The 17823-nt window shown below is 34.9% G+C and overlaps 1 long non-coding RNA gene across 2 annotated transcripts in view; it reads left to right on the top strand.

The window, feature by feature from the left end:
* The window catches only part of LOC119627935 (uncharacterized), a 244881-nt gene that overhangs the window by 162860 nt on the left and 64198 nt on the right, over positions 1–17823 (top strand). The window contains exon 3 of one of the 2 annotated variants that reach the window (XR_012093997.1): positions 4404–6061. The exons of the other annotated variant lie outside the window; for it this stretch is intronic. This is a non-coding gene — a long non-coding RNA (uncharacterized lncRNA). Of the gene's footprint in view, positions 1–4403; positions 6062–17823 lie in introns of those variants that run through there. 2 annotated transcript variants of the gene reach the window in all.

Below are 17823 nucleotides of genomic sequence, written 5' to 3'. Positions count from 1 at the left end.
CACATGGAAGAATGATTTTTCCTTGTTCTGAATTCTTAAAGCAGATTTTTCAAGTGAAATATTAAAAATCATTCCTACCATGGCCAAAAACAAAATAGCTTGATTACATCTTCAAGGTGTCTGTGATTCCCAAAAGCTTAAGAATTACATAATTAAGCAATTTAATAACCTCTTTTAGGACAAAGATTGGACATCTCAAATCTATCAGTTAAATTCAGACTATGTATGGCTACAGAGTATTCTGATTTTTAGCTAAATGATGCAGTTAAATTCATCGATATAGAGTTGAGTCATGAGTAAAAATTAGAGATTTTCAAGAATTTACTGACAACTTCTCTAACTGATGTAAATGAAAGGAAATGTACCATTCCACAATCCCGCTCATGGTAGTGTGCCATGAAACTTTCGGTACAGCCACTCATCCACTCTGATTGTAAAAGACAATGAATATTGCAGGCTTGGATAAAAATAGTATAAAATATGAATAATGTTCAGCACCTTGTAATAATTTCAGTGGCTGTGAAATTTTTATCAGGAGGTTCACCTATACTTATAAAGGGATTCAGGGTCACTGGGGTGCTGTCTTCCTTCATAGACACTGATCCCTGTGTGACTGTTGAGATAAACATTGCCTTTAAGAGCTTTTATGACTCTTTGATGAGTCTCTAATTTCAGTGATGTGTCCAAGCTGCTACCTAGTGACTAGTTCTGAAGGTAAGGAATGCTGCAAAAGTAATGCTAATTGGCAAATAAAACACATAAATTTACCAAATGTTGATTTATAAAGAATTGATATTGCAGCATTTGGACATTTTTTTTTTTCAAGTATTATCTGATGCTGTTGTTCAAAGCAAAACTTGCAAGAAAAAAACAGGCAAGAAAAATTTTATTTATGGTTATTACAATAGAGATAAAGGTAAGAACTCTAGGTTCAATTTTGCTGGAAAAAAAGAACAGGAGAGTTTTTAAAAGCTAGGGGCAGGGAATCATAGACCATCTGAGTTTGTTAATTATCTTTCTCTAAAGGAAAAGTAAACTTTCTTTTAAATTTGTGACAGCATCTAGTTTTATAACTTGGAGCAGGGCAACCACCACAGCTAGAATTCTACTCTCCCCTAGAGACTGGGAGATAGTTACACTGTCTTTCTTGATGATTACATTACAATGAGATGACTCTCAGGTCCTTGAGAAAAACATCCTTGGGTTGTAAAATTGGCAGTAGGCTTTTAAGAAGATTTACATCTCAAAAAGGCAGAGAAAATTTCAAAAGTAAATGGTCTAAGAAAAGGAAGGTCAGGGCCTAGAGTCAGGAAGAAGCCTGCCTAAAAGTTTAGTCAAGCTGAGGGAAACACTAAGGTCACTACCAAATTTTCAAATGCACTTCACTTTTTTCATATGTCACAGAGTACCTGTCAATTCCAGAATCACTGACTGTACCCCGCTGCCAATAAGAAGTGACCATTTCAGCTAAGTCATTCAAAAAATGATGACTACCAAGAGTATTATTTTTTAAAGGAGGTAATATGAAATTTATATTCTGCAATTTAGAGTAGATTTTCTTCCTGCCCAGTAATTTATCTTAGAATTTTCTTCAGGTATTTATGTTGTCCATTTTTAGTTGTTGTCCATTTCCTATTATTTCTACAGTATATTTTAAATTAGCACATGAATGTAGTCTAATTGTTATTTTAGTGTATTGTATTTATCAGAAAAAGAGCAGTCATTTCTCTTGACATTTTGTACAGAGTACCTATATGCTTACATATATTTTGTCTTGATTATAGTGTGTGATCTGCTCAATCAGCAAAATGCACAGAATTGTCCATTGCTACACTTTGGAGTCCATCATCCCTTGAGTGCACTGTTTCTGGGGCTTCCTTATTCGTCCATTATCTATATCACTCACCCTGTGCCAAGAGCAATTATGAAACATGTTCTCTAGCCAATGACCTTGGTGAGAAAATAACCCCTTGACAGTGAATCTCTACATTAGTGGCAGTAACAAGGTGACTTCTCTCATTTCAACAATTAAGGGGACTTTATAACAGTCACATTTTCTCCCAGATGTACTGAACAAGGGTACTGAAAGAAAACATTTAGTGAAAGAAAATAAAGCATGAGAGATGCAGTTTTACCTACAAAGAGAATAGTAATACTCTAGTCCACTTCTTCACAGCCCTGAACTTCAGATTATATTATTACCACTCTCAAGCAAAGAAGGAGGCCCTCATTGTTCAAATCCTAACTTCAAAACTATGATGTTAAAACTCTGCAGGCAGTACTCTGATTACATTGACAAAGCTGTATTTTCTTGACTCCCAACACTTAAACACTCTTTTGTAAATTTAGTTGCCCAGAAACAGATTCTGAAACAGATACTGGCATGCGGAGGTTTACTGGGGATGGCTTTCAGAACTACAAGTTTATAAAGCAGTGACAGAATCAGAATTGAGTAGAGGGAGGAGTTGAACTACTGTGGTATATTTTCAGCAGCGATCTTGACAGAACTCAGAGAAATTCTAAACCTGGATGGCCTTCAGAGATGCCTTAGATTGAAGCAAGGGAGTCTGGGCTTTGGGCTCTCTTATTGATGAGTGCTTGAATGTTGACTATCATAGGAGGGGTTGATTGAGGTGACTTTGAGCAAACAGCTGGCTTCCTTTGGGAAATTTGTGAGGGCCTATGTGCTACAAGTGAGGAGCAGCTACCACTTTCAGCTCTCATGGGAATTAAGTCCTCAGTACTGAAAGGGGATCTGAGTGACACAGCACAGCATCCTCTTTAGTGCAAGCTTTGTACATCTTTGATTGACTTGCTTGATATAATACATTTATGCAAACTGGGAATAGTTTCACTAGAATTATGGTTTTTTTTCTTTTCTTTCTTTCCTTCTTTTTTTTTTTTTTTTTTTTTTTTTTTTTGACAGGGTGTCTCTCTGTTGTCAGGCTGGAGTGTAGTGACACAATCGCCACTCATTGTAGTTTTGACCTCCTGTGATCAAGTGATCCTCCTACCTTAGCTTCCCAAGTACTGATGTCTTGTATCCTAGAAAAACTTGCCAATCATTGGAGCAAAGTAAAGCTTCAGCAGCTGCAAATGAAATTCAACATCTTTCTCCTATAGTACCCATTCTAGATTCCCCTCACCTTCCATTAGTGCATCTGCTCATATAGTAGCTTACTCCACCACCCCTAAGAAATCTACACACCTCTGATCTTCATGCTCTTTTTCTTCACCTTCAAAAGTATTGAGAACTGTGCAAGAGATCCTGCACTGGATCATCTTGGTGCCAATTGTATACTTCACTGTCCCCAGTAGGTATTAACAGCTTTACCTCCTTGTAATGTTCTTCCCGATCTCTTGGCACAAGGAATACAAAGTTATTAGGTGTTTGTCATAACCCACAGTTTAATGTGAAACTTACTATGCCCCTGATATAAGGACTTCCCTTCTGGAACGGAGACCACTGGACTAGGGTCTTGAGTAAAAGAAGTATAATTTTACTAAGTGCAATACCAGAAGTGATGGTAAGTGATAAGTTGCAAGGTCTCTTGAGGTCTGATCTCTGGAAATGCCAGGACATCATTTCTGCCACATTTTTAGTCAAAGCCTGTCACAGGTCATCCGATATTCAATGTGATGCAAAATAGGAGGTACCTGTTAGTGATGAGATAAACAAAGCCACATTGTAAGAGAGCATGGAAGGAATTGTAGCATCTTTTAGAGTACTCTGTCACATTTAACCATTCAGATGATATATGTTGAACTAAAGCAAGGGCCTTTGTAGCCATATCATCCAGTCATTAGATGTGAGCTGCAGCCACATCTAATGAGGCATAACCTTGAGAAAGGTTGCTCTCTTTGGCTAAATGGAATTTCCAGAGTGACTCATCTATGAGTCATCAGAAAGCAGAAATCCTGGCAGCCTAAGGAAGGAGTATTTCAGTCTTAAGGTGGAGATCTGGGCACCACATTTACAACACACAACACACACACACACACACACACACACACAGAAACTCACTACACACTCTGATTTGTGCACTGTGCTAATATTGTACAGATGCAAGGATAGTCACTACTCAAGTTAAAAAAAATTATTAAATGGTTTAGTGTTCTCCTAACACACAAGGACATGTCAATTCACATATCCCAATCCTTCTTCATTCACTCCTTGGTTCTAGAAAACTTGCCTACGTATCTGTGAGCAAGACTTCAAGATTCAGCACAGATGTTCCCTTGTCTGATGATCCCGCTAGAATAGAACCCTTCTATCCATATCCCTTGTATCATTGGTACCAGTAAAATTTTTATTAACCTTTAAATGTGTTTGCCTATGTCTCCAACCAGAAGTTAGACTTAAAAAAATGTTTATTATCTTACTCATATATTTTTAATCCTAGGAGAGCATGGAGCTTGGCACAGAGCTGGTCTGGTGGACATACCCTAAAGAAGCCCCATGATCCCTGCCTTCTGTTATTTATGTCTGTGTGCAGTCTTCTCCCCTTCTAAGAAATAGAAGAACATGATTGATAGAATATTAACCCTGTGATTATGTTATGTTATATGGAAAAGGCGAATGAAAAAAGTGAAGGGATATTTTATATTTGATTAAAATTAACTTTTAAAAACAATTTTTAAAGTTGTTTTTAATTTTTATGCATACATAATAGTTATACATATTTATGAAGTGCATGTGAGATTTTGATACAGTATACAATATTTAATTATCAAATCTTGTAAATGGGGTATCCATCACTACCAACATTTATCATATCTTTGGGGTGAGAACATGTTAAACCTTCTAACTAATTTGAAATATAAAATCGTTAATTATAGTCACCCTATTGTTCTACTAAACACTAAATCTTATTCCATCCTTCCAAGTGTATTTTTGTAACCATTAACCAACTTCCCTCTATTTCCCCCCTCCCCACTACCCTTTCCAGCCTCAGGCACTATCCTTTCCAGCCTCAGGTAACCGTAATTCTTCTCTCTACCTCCATGAGTTCAATATTTTTAGCTTTCACATATGAGTGAGAATGTGTCTATTTGTCTTTCTGTACCTGGCTTATTTCATTTAATATAATGTCCTCCAGTTTCATCCATGTTTCTAAAATGGCATGATTTCATTTTTTTGGCTAAAGTATAGAATTATGTATATAATGTATATATACCACATTCTTTTAATGTATTCACTGATTGATGGACATAGGTTGATTCCATATCATGGATATTGTGAAATTGTGTTTCAAATAACATGAAAGTAAAGACGTCCCTTTGACATATCGATTTTCTTTTTTTGGTTATATACCTAGCAGGGGGTTGGCTGGGTCATGTGGTAGTTTTATTTTATGTTTTTGAGGAAGCACCATACTACTTTCCATAATGGCTGTACTACTTTACATTCGCCCCAACAATGTGTGAAGGCTTCCCTTTCACTGCATCTTTCCCCAGCATTTATCTTTTGACTTTTGACAATAGCCATTTTAACTGGGGTGAAATAATTTCTCATTGTTGTTTTGATTTGCATTTCTCTGATGTTAGTGATGTTGAGCATTTTTTTTCACATACCTGTTGACTTTTAATGATTTAACTTTTAATCAGTCAAAAGAGATTTTCCTGAGTAGGCTGATATATTCAAGTCAGCCTATAAGAGAACGTCTAAAGCTTTCCTGAAGTCAGAGACTTGAAGAATCAGAGACTTTTTCTCTTCATTCCTGACTCTGAAAAACAAGCTGCCCTTAATTCTCTAGCCAAAGGAAATGCATTTTGCCAGCAACTTAAAAGAGCCTAGAAATAGACCCTTCTCTTGTAGAATGTCAGATAAAAGCTTACCGGGGGTAACACCTTGATTTTAGGCTTGTGAGACCCTTAGCAGAGAATCCAAATAAGGTGTACACAGACTGCCTAACCAGGGAAACTGTGAGATAATAAAGAGGTATTGTTTTAAGCCAAAAAAAAAGTGTGTTAATGTGTTATGTAGCAATAGAAAAATCAATAAAGGTGGCATCAGTAACTGTAAGATAAATATATAAAATTTAGATGTCATAAATTTATTACAATGGACAGTAATCCTTTCACTATATATATTTTAAGATATTGATATAGCCATAAAACTTGAAAGATGGTGCAATTTATCTAGTTCAAATATTTCTTCCTGTATACAAAGCAATCAATACCAAAAAATTAAGTGAAGTGTCTATGGATAAATTATTGGTAACATTAGGATTTTAGCACATATTCATTAATAATTATTTCCACTCTGCCTATAACATCATGTTTGCTGTCTGTGTGAGAATGCACTTGAATTATCCTTAACATGGTGAGCCCACTAAAATTATTTTATTATGTGTTTCTTTAGAGGTAATGTTTTCATTACTCTGGTATCCATTAAACACTCAACTTGTTTGTTTACTGAGTGCAAGGCATTAAATGAATTCCACTAAAATACACAAGAATATGTAAGTCAGAGTATCTTATATTTCAGGAAGTTTAAATTTATCTGGTGATATGGTTTGGCTGTATCCCCACCCATATCTCACCTTGAATTGTAATAATCCCCATGTGTCAAGGGCAGATCCATGTGGAGATATTTGAATCATGGAGGTGGTTTCCCCCATGCTGTTCTGGTGGTAGTGAATAAGTCTCATCGCTATCTGATGGTTTTATAAATGACAGTTCCCTGCATAAGCTCTTTCTTGCCTGCCGCCATGTGATACATTACTTTGCTCCTCCTTTGCCTTCCATCATGATTGTGAAGCCTCCTCAGCCATGTGGAACTGTGAGTCCATTAAACCTCTTTTTCTTTACAAATTACAAGGTCTCAGATATGTTTTTATTGGTGGCATGAAAACAGACTAATACAGTAAATTGGTACCAGTGGCGGTGTGCTGCTGTAAAGATACCAAGAAATGTGGAAGAGACTTTGGAACTGAGTAACAGAGAGAGGTTGGAACAGTTTGGAGGGCTTAGAAGAAAATAGGAAAATGTGGGAAATCTTAGAATTTTCTAGAGATTTGGAGGACTCAGAAGACAAGAAGATGTGGGAAAGTTTGGAACCTCCTAGAGATTTGTTAAATGACTTTAACCAAATTGCTGATGGTGATATGGATAATGAGGTCCAGACTGTGGTGATGATGAAGATGGAGATGAGGAACTTGTTGGGAACTAGAGTAAAGGTCACTCTTGCTATGCAAAGAGACTGGTGGCATAGTGCCCCTGCCCTAGAAATCTGTGGAACTTTGAACTTGAGAGAGATGATTAGGGTATCTGGGGGAAGAAGGAGACCTAGGGAGACAAAATGGTTTCCTGGGCAAGCTCCAGAACCCCCTTGCTGTGTGCAGCCTAGGCTACTTGGTGCTATGCATCCCAGCCACTCCAACCGAGGCCAAAAGGGACAAAGGTTCAGCTTGGGCTATGTCTTCAGAGGGTGCAAGCCCCAAGCCTTGGCAGCTTTCATGTGGTATTGAGTCTGCGGGTGCACAGAAGTCAAGAATTGAGGTTTGGGAACCTCCACCTAGATTTCAGAGGATGTATGGAAACGCCTGGGTATATAGGCAGAAGTTAGCTGCAGAGGCCAGGACCCTCATGGAGAACCTTTGCTAGGGCAGTGCAGAGGGAATATGTGGGGTTGGAGCTCTTACACAGAGTCCCCATTGGGACACTGCCTAATGGAGCTGTGAAAACAGGGCTACTGTCCTCCAGACCTCAGAATGGTAGATCCACTGACATCTTGCACTATGTACCTGGAAAAGCCACATACACTCAATGCCAGCTGAGCTAAGCAGCTGGGACGGGGGCTATACCCTGCAATGCTACAGGGGTGTAGTTGCCAAGGCCATAGGAGCCCACCTGTTGCATCAGCATGACCTGGATATGAGACATGAAATCAAAGGAGATCACTTTGAAACTTGATGTCTCATTGGCAGAAAGGACTTGCCTTGTTTCAAATGAGACTTTGGACTGTGGAATCTTGAGTTAATGCTGAAATGAGTTACAACTTTGAGAGACTGTTGGGAAGATATAATTGGTTTTGAAATGTGAGGACACGAGATCTGGGAGAGGCCAGGGGCAGAATGATATATTTTGGCTCTATCCCCACCCAAATCTCACCTTTTATTGTGATAATCCCCACGTGTCAAAGGTGGGGCCAGGTGGAGATAAGTGAATCATGGGGGCAGTTTCCCCCATATTGTTCTCATGACAGTGAATAAGTCTCACGAGATCTGATTATAAATGAGTGTTCCCCTGCACAAGCTCTCTCTTGCTTTCCACCATCTAAGACATGATTTTGCTCCTCTTTTGCCTTCTGCCATGCTTGTGAGGCCTCCCCAGCCATGTGGAACTGTGAGTCAATTAAATCTCTCTTCTTTATAAATTACCCAGTCTCGGGTATGTCTTTATTAGCAGCATGAGAGCAGACTAATATAGCTGCTATCAAATAATATTTCTGCCTTATAATTTTTATTCTATTATCTTTTTCTGGCTACAACTAAAGGGATTGTGAAAGATCGTTTGAGTGTATCTTAAGTAAGCAAGACGTGTACTCACCGTCTTCTCATGACATGAGCTTGTTACAGATGGCATGCTGTTTATTATTGTATCTATTGCTAATCTCCTCCATCTCACCCCTATTAAAAAAATCTGGTGGAAAAATAGTTTATTATCTTAAGCAGATACAAAAATTGACAAAAAATATTCTTTATTTTCCGAGTATTTCTCTGTGTTTTCTATAATTTTATTTTCCCTTCTCTCTGCTCTTTCTAGTTTATTTTTTCTTATAGAGTTAATGGGTAATTTTTTTTCTAAATGTCATGAAAATTACTGACATTTTATTTTCTAATTTTGGAAATTTGGTATAGAAACACTTAGATCATATTTATGATAGAACAATGAAGTAGTATTTAATTTATATACACATTTTCTCAATTTTCTTACCTGTGTTTTTGTCGTATTAGCTCGAATCATCAGATAGTATTATTAATCATAGCCTGTTTAAAATAAACTTGTTTTATCCATTCCACTACAGTATCCCAAAGATACAAAGGTTGTTTTTTAAAATTAGCAGGCATAAGGGCATAAAGAGAAGAGAGATGTTGGAAAACTCACTTAGAAGAACAAGGCAGAAGTGAGAAAAATCATTGAAATATATGTAACATATACATAATCAACTCAGTTTAGTGAATGAGACTGCTACAATCATTGTTTTCATTTTAGAATGAAATATAACAAAATGAAAAATCTAAACCAGTTCATATAAATTATAGTAGACCCACCTTGTCTGTGGAGGTGGGTCTTATCTGTGGGTCCCTGAAACTGTGGAGAGTACCAATCCCTGTATATACAATGTTGTTGTCTATACATATATGCCTATGATAGTTTAATTTATGAATGAGTAACAGTAAGACATTAGCAACAACAATAATAAAATAGAACAATTATAACAGTATGCTAGCATCACTACTCTTGTGCTTTGGAACAATTATTAAGTAGAATCAGAGTCACTTGAACACAGCACTGATACAACTACAGTCAATCTGAAAACCAAGGAGGCTACTAAGTGACTCGCAGGTGAGTAGCATTTACAGTGTGGGTATGCTGGAGCAGGAAATGATTCACGTTTCCAGTGGAACAAAGTGGAATGATGGGAACTGCCATCATGCTACTCAGAGTGATGCACACTTTAAAAATCTATGAATTGTTTCTGAAATTCTGTATAAATTTATTTCTGGAATATTCCACTTAATATTTTTAGAGCATGGTTGACTGCAGTTAACTGCAACCACAGAAAACAAAACCACAGATTGGAGGAAATGATTGCACAAACATGGCAAAGTAGGTATGCAAAATAATTAGTTACATAACTGCTAGGCCTTATCCTTACTGTATGTAATAAACTAAATTTCACCTCATTGGGAAAATAAAGGCCTATGAAATGTAAACCAAAAAGTAACTGAGGCAGATTGCAATTGATTGGAGGTTTATTTTGCCAAGGTTGAAGATGCACTCAGGAAAAAGAAACACAAATTAGAGTAAGATCTCTGACCTGTGCTTTTTCCAAAGATGGTTGTGGAAACCTCAATGAAAGGTTAAAAGCAAGCAGTAAGGGAAGAAGAAAAAATAAAGGAGAGAGGGTAGGCAATGAGGTAAGTGTTTATCTTATTGTGAGACTTTGATTAGTGCTCAATCTACATTTTGCATGTGAAAAAGAAGGGAGTAAAGGAAAAAGTCAATTATGCTCTTGTCTTATACTCAGTAAATCTACATTTTGCGTAGGATAAACTGAGCATGTAAGAATACAGGTATCTGCTTGCGAGCAAAAGGAAGGTAGTTTTTTTGTGTGACTTAGTTCCCAAGCTAAATTTTGCCCTTGACATAGCGAATTTGGAATACCAAGATTTTTTTTTTTTTATTTCACAAACATCGCTATCTTAAAAGAAACATTATGTATAGATTCAAAATCCTTAATTCATACATCAGATATGTAACATATTACCTTCTAGGTTATATTTTGGAACACTTACAAGCTAAATAAATATACAAATATACAGAAAATTACTAGTGTAGTTAAATTCTAAGCAAGTTCTCATTGAGGAGCTTATGCTAATAATTTCAGTACAATGGGATATGTATAATGATACCAGCAGCATAGATTTAGAATTAAAATAAAGAAATTAGTATAAACATTGATTAAAATATACAAAGGGAGCCAGGACAAGCTTCAGAGAAGTGATCAGAGAAAAAAAGTTCAAAGCTATCAGTTTTATGTCCTGTGATCATGAGAACTGATATAACAAGCTATTCCGTATTGATAACAGATTTTTCCTTCAGGCCTAAGGACCTTTCTTTGACACAGGGGAGTGGGGAACACACCTGAATTATACCGATATATACAATAAAATATTATACAAAATATACAATAAAATATCTCATCAGAGTTATTACTATGGAAACAGAATGATTTGAATGAACATTGCTTCATTCTTTTCCATGAAACTACTAACAAGATAAAACACGATATAAAAAATAACAAATAAGATTTGAAATTGTTCTAATATCAAAGTTGTTTATTTTATTTTCTAAAACTGTTGTATACCAGTAAATTGACCAGTTTTAATTAAAGTAAAAATAAATGAAATATTTTTATTATCTAGGATGATTTTTTAAAAATAGTACCAATTTTAACATTGAATCAGTTTTGATTTCATTAAACATTATTTGTCAAACTGGATTGTGTTCTATCCCTCTGTTTCTTCTCAGAGGCTACGGTCTTCAGATATGTTTTACCACCCACGTGATCCAAAGATAGAATCACCAAGATTTTCTGTAATAAGTGGAAAATAATGTGCCCATAAGTCTATTTCTCTGTACCTGGTCTCTTATCAATAATATGAATTTTACATTAGAAATTGTTTTATAAAGTTGTATGAGTCTTCTTAAATTATAATGCTCTTTTTAATGTTTACCAAAATCATCACCAAGAGTAGTCACCTTCCAAAATTCATTGGTCCGACAAAAACACACTAGAGTGAAGGGCCTGCTCCCATCAGAGCTTGCAGATAGCTGAACATGTGCAGGTTTTCAGATGAGAATCAGTGGCATGCAGGGAGGGTGGTGCATTCCAACTCCACTGGGACAGAAGCTCCTGTGCTCAGTACCTTTCTAGACCTTGCCCTATGTATGCCTTCATTTGACTGCTTATTAATATTTTTATAGGCCAGGCGCGGTGGCTCACGTCTGTAATCCCAGCACTTTGGGAGGCCGAGACGGGCGGATCACGAGGTCAGGAGATCGAGACCATCCTGGCTAACACAGTGACACCCCGTCTCTACTAAAAATACAAAAAAAAAATAGCCGGGCGTGGTGGCGGGCGCCTGTGGTCCCAGCTACACGGGAGGCTGAGGCATGAGAATGGCGTGAACCTGGGAGGCGGAGCTTGCAGCGCCACTGCACTCCAGCCTGGGCTACAGAGCGAGACTCTGTCTCAAAAAAAAAAAAAAAAAAAAAAAAAAAAAAAAAAAAAAAATTGTAATAAGCTGGTTGATGTGAAAAAATTAGATTTTATGAACTGATTAACTTAAAGAAGTAAAAATTGTTAATATTATATAAATTAGCCTTAATTTGTCATATGAGAGCACAATGTTCTTAAATAAATTAAAGAGACTTCCTAAATATTTCCAAAGTAGTTCAACAATTGAAGTATCTGTAAACACACAATCCAGGACTGTTGATCTTTCCATATATGCACAAACTTCATAATAATGATGAAAAAATGAATTATTTTAAATTGGAAAATGTATAAGATTTCAAAAAGTTTCTGTACATCTGAAAATAATTGGTAAAGCACTAAAATATCAGCTAGAACCCGGGCCCTTACACTGTATGAATTTAAACAAGTAGATTCGTCTCTCAGTAATGAATTTGTTCCATTTTTTAAATGTTTGTAGTCTTGTTTGTGTAGCCTACTAGGCAAGTGTGCACTGTAAGTGAATATGACATATGGCAACACATTATACTATTGTCTCTCACACTGAGATAAAATATTCTGAAATCTACATATTATAAATAAAATAAGTATATATATTTTATATGCACATACATTGTACATATATAATAAATATACATATATACTACACATATATAATTACACATATATAATAAATACATGTACATATATAATATTTAAATATTGTATATATAATATATACATATACAATATTGTATACAATATTATGTATGTACTATATATATTATGTATTATACATTATGTAATATTGGAGATGTATGTATAATACATAATATTGTATACACATATAATATAGAATACATATGTGTATGTATAATATACATCATATATAACATATATTATATATAATATATATGATGTATATATGTATGTATAATTACATTACAAAAAGTATATGTATATTATATGTGTACATATTATGTATACTATATATATTAATATATGGCACGATTACAACTTCTTTATTCTCTACTTGGAAACCATTGAGAAGAGGAAATTTCTTTCTACTTGTTACTATCATTCAAGAGAACAGCAAACTATATATTGAAGTAGGTAAAATAGACTTTCTGATACTAAATATGTACACGGTATGTCTATTTCCTTTTCTGCTCTTTGTTATGTGACCCTCCCTGTCCATCCCAAGTGTTGTGAGTTTTCTTGTATTTTCACTTTCCCAAATTTATTTCTTCCTCTACTTAAGCACTATATGGATGTATCATTATATGTAATCATTTCCCCTCAGTGATTTTATTTCTTTTAGTTTCTTAAGGGCATAATTTATACATTTCAAAAGATATATAAGCAAGCCTAGTGACTAAAATTTAATTAGTGCCATGCCAAAATTTATTTACTTCTTTGAGAAAATAATGAAGTCTTCAAATGGTACATTTTAGCTGACGTCATAGCCTTACAATAAATGCATGACGATTTTGCCATTAGACTAGGAGGAAATGCAGACAGTGTGGACCTAAATATAAAAATATTTTCACTTTACTTCTAAGGACAAAGTAATATTAAATAGTTATAATTAATATTATAACTGTATTTTAGCATAGATTTGTAATTGATGCAAAACCATTAACTTTTCCTTAAGTAGATATAAGTAAACAATTGTGAGGTACTTAATATTGGAGATGTATTTCCATTTGCAAGAGTAATGAAGTGATTACTTAACAGAAAGGAGCATTACTAGCCTGAGTAACAGTAGAATGTTTTCTTGAGATGCAGTAGTTTCAGTTATAGTTTCACAAATTTTTCATCTTTTTTATAAAAATACAATTCAAGACCACATTGTTATTTCATCATATGCTATTATTTTCTTAAATGATTTTTATGATTTTATACTATTTATAAAAATTCAAATGACACAAACATACTGACATCCAACCAATTTTTGCCTTTGGCTCTAATTTAATATTTTTGCTGAATATTAATTTTTATACTTAAAAACAATAAGTTTTGCAGGTATTTCTTCTAACGTGAGTAAAGGGTTCTGCCCAATTAATATTTTTCCCTAATAGTCTGGGCAGTAACTTCGTATAAGTGAACAAGGCAACTGTGGTATTTCTCTCCAACTTCTTTTAGCATCTTTCCCTTTATTAGGGACAAACTTCAGAACATATCAATCTTGTCACTAAAAAACACAAATAAAGAGAGCAAAAAATTGTTACTTGTGTAACTGTATTTTACAGTAGCTCTAAAGAAACTGAAGAGATTGACACTGTAATTATGAAAATAAGTACAGTTCAGCTGACTAGTGCCTAAACTATTAGTCATTAAAATAAGAGACATATTATTTAGAGAAGTCTTACTAATTTGCTGATATTCAAATAATACCCAAGCCATATATACAACAGATTAACTGCTCTGTTTTATGCATCATAAAAGATTGCATTTCTTTTTTAAATATGCAGACTATATGAAAATTGTGATTTCTTACAAAAATTGTAGTGGTAAAAAGTATATTTCATATATGTACTTATCTCTCTGTCCATCTACCTGTACTCAAAAAAATGGATTTATTCAACCATATTTTCTGAAATAGCTCATCAAATTCATATTAGGTAGTCCCTTGCCTACGTGAATCAAATAGAAATTTGTGACAAATATGTGGATAAATGTTGATGTCATATTGAAATTCATATTTAAATTGATACTACTAATGTATTTTCTAAATGATAATGAATTAACATTATAGGTTGTGAAAGAAGGCAAGCTAAAGATGTAGTATAATTATTTATAAGGCTCTGGAAATTAAAATAGAACAAAAAATAATCTGGATTTTTTACAAAGTCCTAACAACCCACACATTACATTCATTTTCTTTTGTTACCTGTCAAAGTTCAGCATGAAACTCATTAAAAGCAAAGAAGCACTTGGCATCTTTTCTAGTGACATGAAAAAGACTATAAAAATTTAATACTGTGGCACAATTTTACTTAACAGTCATCTACATTTTGGTTGCAAGTAAAAATGCTTTCAAGTGTATTAATATAGTGGAAGATAATTTTCCTAAACACATTTTGTTTAATTGTAATTCTGTGTTCAATAGCATAAGATAAATGGAGAACTTGTTATTTTCCTACTAAATAAGGGTTATGTACTTTAGTGGATATCTGTGGGTGTGCGTTTGTGTGTTGCATTTGTGTATATCTTGATTGTAAGTAGTAAAATCAGGGCATTGCTTGAGAAATCGTTATACCTGAGCCCAATTACCTGTTAATGGTGAGGCATATAAACACAGTTTTCATGCAGGTTTTGTTTCTAACTTTGATTGCCATTCCTGACTCTCCAATTTCACTTCTCTTTTTTTGCCATTTTCTTTTCTTTTACCTCAATTTTCTGTTGAATAGTAACTCCAACATAGGATCTGGAATCATAGTATCTAGATGATCTGAGGGACTGGATGAAGAATATCATGTAAGTGAGAAATTTGTTTTCCAATAGGCCAAAACTTTAGTATGTGTCATTTTTAAATGTAAACCAAATTGTGTCTGGGACAGGTTTCAATCAATTTAGAAGTTTATTTTGCCAAAGTTAAGGACATGCCTGGAAAAAAATAAAGGAGCCCAAAAACCATAGGAACAATCTGGTCCCTACCTTTTTTCGAAGATGATTTTGAGGGCCTCAATATTTAAAGGGGAAAAGCAGGCTGGAAGGGAAAGAGGAAGGTATGGTCCCGTACTGAGTCCATGTGTTGTTGCAAGAGAAAAGGAGCAGATACAGGAAATCAATTATGTATTTGTCTCGCATTCAGTAAATTGACACTTGACATAAGGTAAAGTGAACGTAGACCAAGCTACCTGCAGACAGATATATCTGGCCTTTTATCTGTAGCTATCTGCTTAGGAAGAAAGAAAAGCCAATTTCTTGCATGACTCAGCTTTCAGCCTAAGTTTTTGCTTTTGGCATAGTAAATTGGGATCCTGAGATTTTTTTTTCTTTTCACAGTAATAAGTTAAAATGTGTTTTCCTCCTTCTCAAAAAGTCCTGAACCAAATAACGTTAGTGGATAACTTGAGGAAAGTAAATATATCTAATAGAAAATTAACATAATATAGTTATTTAAAAAATAGACTGTGGAGTTACATATGGTTTTGCATTCTGGTTCTTCTCATTAATGGTGATTTGCCATCAATTCTACTACTTATCCTCTCAAAGTCTCAGCTTTATCTGTATAAAATGAAAATTATTCCTTTATTCAATAAACACTTTACAGCTTTAAATGGTAAAACTATGGTAGAATCTACAATAACCAATTTCTACTTCACTGAAGAGATTACACAATAGAACCAATATCCTACTTACTCATGATTAATCCTTTCATAGGCTAATCTCTAGTAAATGCTCTCAATTCAGCTATCATAGGTCAATTCCATCTACTTTAAAATCTGTTTACACTTACTGTATTTGTGATTATAGTTACAACACTTGAGTAAATGTATCTGTTATCTATTGCCATGATAATGTTGCATAATGAGCAACTGAAAACATTAGTGGTATAAAATAATAAATTCTTATTTGATTCATTGGGGTCTAACTGTGAGCTTGGTTGGGGTTTCTGACTCAATCAAACATTTGTAGTCAATTAACAGTTGGCTTACAGCTGTCCTCAAGTCAGTGGTTGACTGACTGTCAGCTGGTCTAGAATGGCTACAGATGGCATAATTTGGGCAATATTACCCTGCCTCGTGCCTATTTTTCATCTTCCTCCTGGCTACCTTGGGCATAGTTATGACCGAATTGCACATGAAAACAAGAGTATGCAAGTGCTTCTTCAAGTCTCTGTTTGCATCATATCTGCTGACATCACACTGGACAAAGAAAATTATATAACCCACCAAGAAATCAGAATAAGGGAGCAACAACAGTTTTTGCAACAAAAGGAATGCATACAGGTATAGGTGAAGAACTGGGGCTACTTTTACAAACTACTATGGTTTACGGTCTAATAGTAGTTATTTTCCTGCATTCAAAATATGCACATCCTAACTCAGGATACTCATAGTCTCATCCAATCGTAATCAAGCTCAGAGTACAGAATCATAGGAACTATATCAAGTCTGGATGTGACACCCCCAATATAGAGAGTTATGAACTAAATAGACAATGATGAAATAGGAATAGTATAAATACAGAACAAATTATCATGCAAAAGAGGAATGAATTGAAAACATTTAGCAGTCATTAGCTCTAATGTCTTGTGGGGTAAATGTTGCCATGTTCGTCTCATCATGGGATGGGAAATGTTGTTTAAGCCCCAGTTCTTCTCCATTCCCCCGTACGTTGTTCCGCAGCACCCTTGAATCTGTTTGTTGGAAGGGAGTTTCTTTGCAACATCATCCTCTTTGTTTCTTTCTAAAAAAGTATTAGGAAATATGCCTTTTGCTTAACTTTCTCAATCTACTTTCTTTCCATAAAATGATGAGAAGCTTTCATAAATCTTAACCAATCTTAGTCTCTTAACATAGGCTCATTGTGCTTCTATATCAAGGTCTCAAAAATTCTTGACTATTAAAAAATGCTCTCAAGTTCTACTCGATGTGACAAAAGTTAACGCAAGAGTTCTTTCCAGGGCTCTTTCTCTAGATTGAATCACTACTAATTTTCACATGGTAATATACTGTAGAAAACACCCTTAATATTTCTTTTTTTCCAACTTTTATTTCAGGTTCAGGGGTACGTGTGCAGATTTGTTACGTGGCAAATTTGCATGTCCTAAGGTTTGGTGTAGAGATTATTTCATCACCTGGTAATGAGTATAGTACCTGATAGGTAGTCTTTCTATCACCCCC

This window comes from Chlorocebus sabaeus, chromosome 9, assembly GCF_047675955.1.
Source record: "Chlorocebus sabaeus isolate Y175 chromosome 9, mChlSab1.0.hap1, whole genome shotgun sequence".
NCBI classification, from domain to species: Eukaryota; Metazoa; Chordata; class Mammalia; order Primates; family Cercopithecidae; genus Chlorocebus; species Chlorocebus sabaeus.
This window is presented reverse-complemented; position numbering and strand designations above follow the sequence as displayed.